The following is an 8,043-nucleotide window of genomic DNA, read 5'->3' as shown; positions in this document are numbered from 1 at the left end:
TTCACCCTGTTGCCATTTGGCAGAAGGTAGCAGAGCATCTGTGCCACCACCACAGAAACATCTTCAGAGTATCTTCCTTGAGGCAATCAGAATACTCAACACACTGCTGGCTTCCATCACCTACTTGGACTATTCAAACCTATCCCAACACCCACCACTGAACATTGTTGCACTCATCTCACACTGTCTATTTGCACTTTATGTAGTCCTGTGTAGCACCATGTGTAGTCCTGTGTTGCACCATGGTCCTGAATGAAACAGAATTTTGTTCCAATACATATGAATTATATAAGAATGACAGTAAAACCCAATTGACTTAAATATTTTAAAAGCGCACTCATGAAATGTTGTATGACTATTTATTTACATGGAACCTTCCGGCAGAGCTCTTACTAGGTTGGTGCTATTTCCAAATCGAAAGAAACCTACATACATAACTTGGGTTTGATGTCACCTCTCTTTGAGATTTTCTTTAAAATGTAAAGTGCTTTATAAATAAAATGTATTATTATTATTATTATTACCTCTCCTAACTGGCAAGGGTGGTGAGAATCACATATGCCACAATGACATGAGGAACCTACATACTATAAAACGAAGTGGAAAGGCATTCTGAGATGACCACCACACACATGCCACTAGGTGGGGCAATGTTAAAATTGTAGGACCAGGTGAAGATGCACAGTTATGCCCTGGTAGCAGCAGCTCAGACTTCCTGAAGCGGCCCCTCACTAAGTAATACCCATGAGGAGGAGACTCTCCTTGTGGACACCCGCTGATGGCCAGATGACTAATGACAGACCTTGCCAAAGGTCATATCACCCAATTTTGCAAATCAGGCTGCCTGTGTAGTGTTCCATGAAGGAGAGTTTGCACAGCATTCCATGTTTTGCACAGTACCATGCAGTGCTAACAAGGGAAAACAAAGTGGATGCCACAGAGTTCTGTAATATATCACTAGAAAAGTGCTTGTAATGTATAAAATACACTCACAGCAGCAGAAGAGATGAGAGATAGCTATCGTCAGGCTTTCAGGCTTAGAGGACAGGTTGTCTGTAGCTCTCACCACAGTCACTAAGCTAGAAGAAGAAAGGCAGAATGTCTGTATGACAGCAGTTAGAAGTGGTGAAACAGAAACTTCATTATTGCCTTTGACCAAATGTGAGGTCACACTTTTATCACCTAATCTAATGTATATAAACATAGATAAATAGTTAAAATAACATTATGTACAATGGGGCCATTAAAAACACTTTAAAATATTTGGAGCACTTAAAATGCCAGGAATTGAACACATGAGCAGAGGTGGCTCAGTGGTTAAGGTTCTGTGCTGCTGATTAGAAGGCTGGCAGTTAGCCCTCTCTGCTCAGGGTCATGGCTGACACTGTGCTTTTACTCCAATTTACTAACAAGCTAAGTTATGCAACAAATAAAAAAAGAATTTCACTGTACTGTATTATACACACAACTTCTATATATGGTAGATAGGCTATTCTTATTCTATCAGCATAAATATACAGTACAGTGTACCTTGAAAACCAATCGTAAATTTAATGTTTGAAGTAAAGTGGTCTCCAGGGGTGCTGTATCATGACCGACCCAGTGCTCTTACTGAGTGAGTGTGTGAATGTATGCATGCATGGTGCTTTGAATGGACTGGCATCCCATCCAGGGTGTATTCCCACCTCACAATCAGTGTTCCAGTGACAGGGTTCGGAAGCACCACCAGGATAAAGCAGTTAATGAAGGGTCAATGAATGAATGAATGAATGAATGTGTATGTGGCAATAAAGTCTTTCTTCTCTTCTTCTTGTGAATAATGACATCATGTAGTGACGTGAATGATGACATTATTCTGCTACGTAGCAGGATACTTAAGCCCAAATCCCAGTTGCCTCTGCCAGGAAGTTAAGACTTAGTAAAAGTGAGGCTTTTAAACAAGAAAATGATCCAAAACACACATCTACATCATCACAGAAATGCTTGCATGAGCTCAACATCACTGCATTGAAATGGCCATCTCAGTGTTCAGATTCAGACCCTACTGAAAACCAGTGATCTGAATTGAAGTAGCAGTCCACATGCACAAATCTAAGAATATAAAGGAGCTTAAAATGCTCTGGAGAAAGCACTATTCCAAGATCCTGCTAAAAGTATCTTCAACTTTCTTAAGCATTAAATTAAGAAATGTTGAAGTTATTCACTCCACGTGAGGCATCACAAAATACTAATTAGAAGTGTGTTGATCATTTTGAAGCCAGTAGTTTTCAGAAAATGTTATGAACATAAAACGTCAGTTTTGAAAAAAACAAAAAAACAGAGCATTGTTGAAATAAAACCAAGCCACATCCCCGCCAGTTATTGTATGCGTCATTTATAATCTGCCAATAATTCTAGGTTTGGCTACTTGACATGTAGGGTTCTTAGTTTCCTAAAAGGGTTACACACTATGGGGACCTAATGGGGACACACTCTGTTGTAGGGTTACAAAGAAGGATTCTATACTTTTATCTTTTTTTCTAAGAGTATACAGTAAGTAAAGTATTCTTGCTCTTGCTATAAGTACATTTGTGTTTAAATAATTCTCGCGAAACAATACGTGTGGAAATATGATTTAGGCAAGCATAGACTATTTCTTTGGACTTGTTTTGTAGACATTATTATTTTGACATTGGGCTCACACCAACTTTCCCAAGATATATTTTTCTTTCCATCTCTGGACTACTGCTCCTTAGGTGAGACTCTTTGAACCTTTCCACCAAGTTTAAAGGAACAAAAGCAAACAAATCACATTGTTCTTTCAGGAATTTTTCTTGTTCAGTGCCTTTCATTTCTCCCCCCTTTTAGGCACTTCTCTCATTCAGAACAGAGAAGTCAATGGTTTCTTACATCCAGGCTTGACAAGTTAGGAGGATACAAGCTAATCCCCTTAATCTGTCTATTCTCCCATGCAGTGCCAAAGGGGAGTGGGACCTGGCGCAAGTAATCCTATAGAAACACAAAAGGATTAGTCCCCAACTCTTAGAGTGACAATCAGGTATCTACTGCCTGATTTGAAAAGTAGGTTCGAGTTTCTTAAATTTTTCTTCTCCCTCTTCTTGGTAAGGGCTGCCTTTCAACAAATGTTGATAGGATTCCATGAGAAGAAACACTGAGGTCTCTATGAAAGGCATTTATTCTTCGGGTCCTACGCTAGCAGATGATTGACAGCTCCTGGGCTTCTCCCACAGCAGAGAAGATGGAGAGGTGGAGAAGCATGGTGGGCTCAAGCTGGGCCACCTCTTTACCCTCTGCATCAAACCTATTATAATGCAAGCCTCATCACATCTAAAGAGAAAAGTCTGACAGATAGATCAAACTGATTTGCTTCTTGCATTGTCCATTCTGTATAGCAAATCAAGATGTTTCTATAAGTTCGGAAAGGCACAAAATATTTGCTTTCTGACTTTCTGATGTTCTTATTTTTTCACAAGAAATGTATTAGTATAACTTAACAATTATCCATAATATAATGCATGTAATGGTAAAAAAATAAACACGACTTTATGTATATAGCCTGTATATAGGCTACTCTTATCCTCTCAGCTTAAATATACAGCAACATGTACCTTGAAAACCAATCCTAAATTTAATGTTGGAAGTAAAATGTTCTGCTACATAGAGATATGCAATGAATTGTATTTACTGTGCAGTTTCAGGGCACTTAAGACCTCCACATCCTTATAAATATATTTGTAGTTGAAATACTGGTGTGTAGGTTCTCATGTTCTTTTGGAGGTTTTTAGAAACCTTGTAAGTTTCTTTTATGACCTTTAGATGGCACTATTGTGTAAAATTATCACAATGCCCAGGATGCTTGAGTGGGCTGAAGCCTACTGCTGGTTGTGTGATTAGACACAGTGACACACGATACTGCAACCACAAGTTAATGCAGCTCTGTAGAGGCATCATCCTGTAGGAAACAGGGGTCACCTGCTCTAAAAAGGAAGTCCTTGATTCCATTTAAGTCCAGTGAACTTGGCCAAGCAAAACATGGTGTAACTCTTAACTTATACTCATGTTACATCCTCCATCCTCTCCATTGTGGCTGAGGAGAAGTACAGGTGAATGCAGGTGAATAATGTGTGAAATTAGGTACATGTATTTTTAGTGTCCAGGTTTGGTAGTGACTGCAGTCATGATTCTTCTGCATTTTTCATGGACTGTTCTAAGAAGTACTTAAAATTAGGCTTTTTGCATGTCTTTACTCTTTAATTTATAGTGGCGTCCTCTGGAAAATTACCATATAATTGGCTGGCAAAGTGTGTGTTCACTCTTTAGAGTAACATGGAGGATTTAGTGTTCACTCTTTAGAATAACATGGAGGATAGTGTTTCACCTGCTAAATACTTTGTTCTCTTTGCCCACTTGCTTCCCACTGTTCCTCCAACATCTGCCAAGGGAATCCCAGTGTAATTAACACATGGAAGAGGAACACCTGAATCCTGGTCAGATGCATCATTCACTTTAGAAAAAAGGGTCCATATGTGGCTTTTGGTTAGTTAACATCTCTGGCTTTCTAATTGTGTTCTACTTGAAATACTGAATTTTACAAACCTTTAAGGGAAATCCAGAGGGACAAACCACTGAACCCTTTAGTGTACTAGATAGAGTCTTTTTTGTGTACCTTAAATGCACAGCTGTATTTGCTTATTGTGGTGGTATATTTCAGAAGTGCTAAACAGATTTGTGTCTCTGTACTTAGTTTACATTTAATATATTATCTCTGATTAAAACAGATTGTACAGACAGGCTTGATAGAAGCGAGGCTATTACTCATGTCAAAATAAAACGGAAGGTGCCATGCAGATGCAGCTCTACATGCTGTGAAGAGTTTTATATTTTTAAAGAGAGAGAAATAATGACTGGAAATAGGGTATATATTATAGTAGCTGATGTATTTGTGTGCATGGCTGAGAATGTCCAAATGAGAGGGTCCAAAGGTGTGCCACATAATCCTTCTAATCCTGTCTCTACAAGGTGCCCCTACACCGCTCTCCATTTCAACCCACAGCACTCTACAGTACACTCTACTATACACTTTCCATCTAATCTAATGCAAGAGGTAAAATGATAAAAAAAAAAAAAAAGTTTGCAAACTTTTTTTGCTAGCAGCTCATTTCCATTGATGTCACAACGACGTCACTTCCTGTAAGAGCCTGTCGTCCAATACCTTTTGCTTTGTCATTGAAACAAACAAACAAACAAACAAACAGTTGCTTTCGACATGTTTACCTTTCCATCAAGACTTTCACGTTTATCTCAAACTCCTGTGCATTTTTCCTGATGCAGGTGACGAAAAGATAATGAGTATTTATACAGGCCTAGCATGGATTTACAGAGCGCTGATTAATATCAGCCAGTTATCATTTTTTTTTAAATCATTCTCAGCGAATCTCCCCCTGAGCGACGTCGCTGATCACGTGACATGACCTACATGACAGTGCTATATAAATGCTGTAGTTTACTGCAGCTAAAGAAGTCACGATATTTTCTGTAATTAAACAAAGAAATGCTTCTGTCTCTTTAATCCAGCTGCGCCGATCTCTACAGATGTTGTGCGCAAATCTTCGCTCCTCCTTTTCAAGCTCTTATTTGAAAATATTCCAAATAACCTATATTGACATAACCTATTACAGGCTGATACGCAGTATAGGAGAGTGCATCCTATAGGACTCAAGGCTTAGGAATTTTCCTCAGACCTTTAAAGCCGAATTTGTGTGTGACTGCTTCGCCACTGCATCATAACGATTTAAACTGCAATGGTTCACCTATGGATAGTAGGCTAAATGTTAGGAATAACACAATACTCTACACAATACTGTGAACTCTCTTAATAGTGAACGTGTGTGGGTAGAGATATATTTCCCCGTTAGATAGACAGATAGAGGAGAGAGAAGAACAGTTAGGGGGAAATGGAGCCGGCGCGCATTTACGCGGCACAACCCCGGCGTCCTGCCTTTCCGCTGGCGTTTTATTGGTTTGTTGAAGCAGAGATAGATAATAAATGATGTCACGTGACACAAAACTTATCCCTGAATGCTTTAGGTTTTTTTTCTCTCTCCAAAAAATGTTTCCATTAAAATTTCTCACATTTCACCTATCGATTAAAAACATTTTTCGCGAAAAAAAAGTCATTTGGATGAAAACCCATGAGTGTTCTCCATTACTGTAACTTCCCCTTATAAAGAATATTAGGTGCTTGCTCAGCCTCGTTTCCTTACAGGCCTCCTGCAGCTGACCTCGTGTGTAATCAACTTCTCAATCTCATACATTTCACGTGATCATAAGTTTTTTCCACGTGATTATCTGAATATGTGATTCCATGTGGAACGTCTTAACATATCCTGAAATGTACCTGTGAATTCAAGTAAACATATGACATCAGTGAATACTTTGATCACATGTGAAGAACTAGCCTTATTACTCATGAGAGAAAATCACATCTGATAAATGAAACCACGTGCCCTACATCTGAAGATAAATAAATTGTATGAGACATCAAATGAAAATAATGATCATGTGTAAAAATCACATGTGAAAGAAAACACATGCACTACATTTCCATGCACCAAGTCCATGATATGTGAAAAGTCTGTGTGAAAAATGTGTGAAATGTGATGTGTATAGACAAAACACATAAATTTCACATGCTAATCATTTAATTATTCACATGTAAAGTTCATGTGCCTTTTCTGTAAGGGTCAAGACCTTAAACCACTTGTTATTTGAATTTGAATTTGAATAATATTGATTTAATTACAGAATTTTGTTTCAAACAGGATGCTTTGATATGCCATTTAGATCATTTATACAGTAGGTAAAATAATCACCTATTCTAATCACTTTCACTTTATCTTAAAAGGCTGATTCAGCTACACTTCTATGTGTGCTTTACCACAATGGCTGGAGAAAATATAAATATGGACACATGGGAGAGGACAGGAGAGAACAGTGGAAAGGTCAGAAAGGTGGCTGTAGTCAAGCAGTAGGGTAAAATGGAAAAAGAAAAACAAGGAGCGAAGAGGTTATGAAAAGATTAAAAAAAAAAAAAAAAAAAAGCAATCAGTAAATTTTGATGTTGAATTTGCAGGTAAATCAAAGTTGTTATTAATGCGATCATGAGATGTGTACTAATGAGAACTATGGGCGTGAGTACTCATTTCCATCTGAGCCCAAAAGTAGATTATTATTTATTTAACTGACCGCTGTTTCATTTCCCAAGAGGCCATATTTCCTGCATTACTGTACAGTCCCTGCACGGAGGTGTAGACATACCTTTCATGTTAAATGGGAAAATCAGCTAATGGATTGTCCCAGTTTGAATATGATCTCATTTGTTCCATCACTGTCCATAAATTACACCCCCAATGTATTTCCAACGCTAAGCATCCCTTTGCTACTAATCTTTAAACCAGCCCTTCAGGTTTTTGGATGTAGTATTTAGATGCATTAATGTTAAACTGGCTCTGTAGCATATTTTGTGCATATTTAGGTGAATTTTATACACATATACATACATATATATATATATATATATATATATATATATATATATATATATATATATATATATATATATATATATATATATATATATGTGTGTGTGTATATATATATATATATGTGTGTGTATATATATATATATATATATATATATATATATATATATATATATATATATATATATATATATATGAACTTATACATTTTCCAGTATCAGAAAGATCCTGAATCTCAACAATGTACATTATAAATACAAATATACATTAAATGTTCATAAACACTGTATCAGCTTGTGGTTTTTAATTTTATCTCTTTGGCATGATTTATGTACACCTTCTGTTGGTTTTTCACTGACAATGTTTCCGGGGAACAGCATGTCTTTGAGACTTTGATGTTATTTACTTAAGGTCTGACTCACGTTTGAGGTTTTCCACAGCAACCTGGGAGAGTAAGGAGACCTGAGTAGAGTGTTAAGGGGCAACACCTTTCCAATGTGAT

This window comes from Pangasianodon hypophthalmus, chromosome 3 (assembly GCF_027358585.1).
Source record: "Pangasianodon hypophthalmus isolate fPanHyp1 chromosome 3, fPanHyp1.pri, whole genome shotgun sequence".
Classification (NCBI taxonomy): domain Eukaryota; kingdom Metazoa; phylum Chordata; class Actinopteri; order Siluriformes; family Pangasiidae; genus Pangasianodon; species Pangasianodon hypophthalmus.
Note: the sequence above shows the minus strand (reverse complement) of the source record.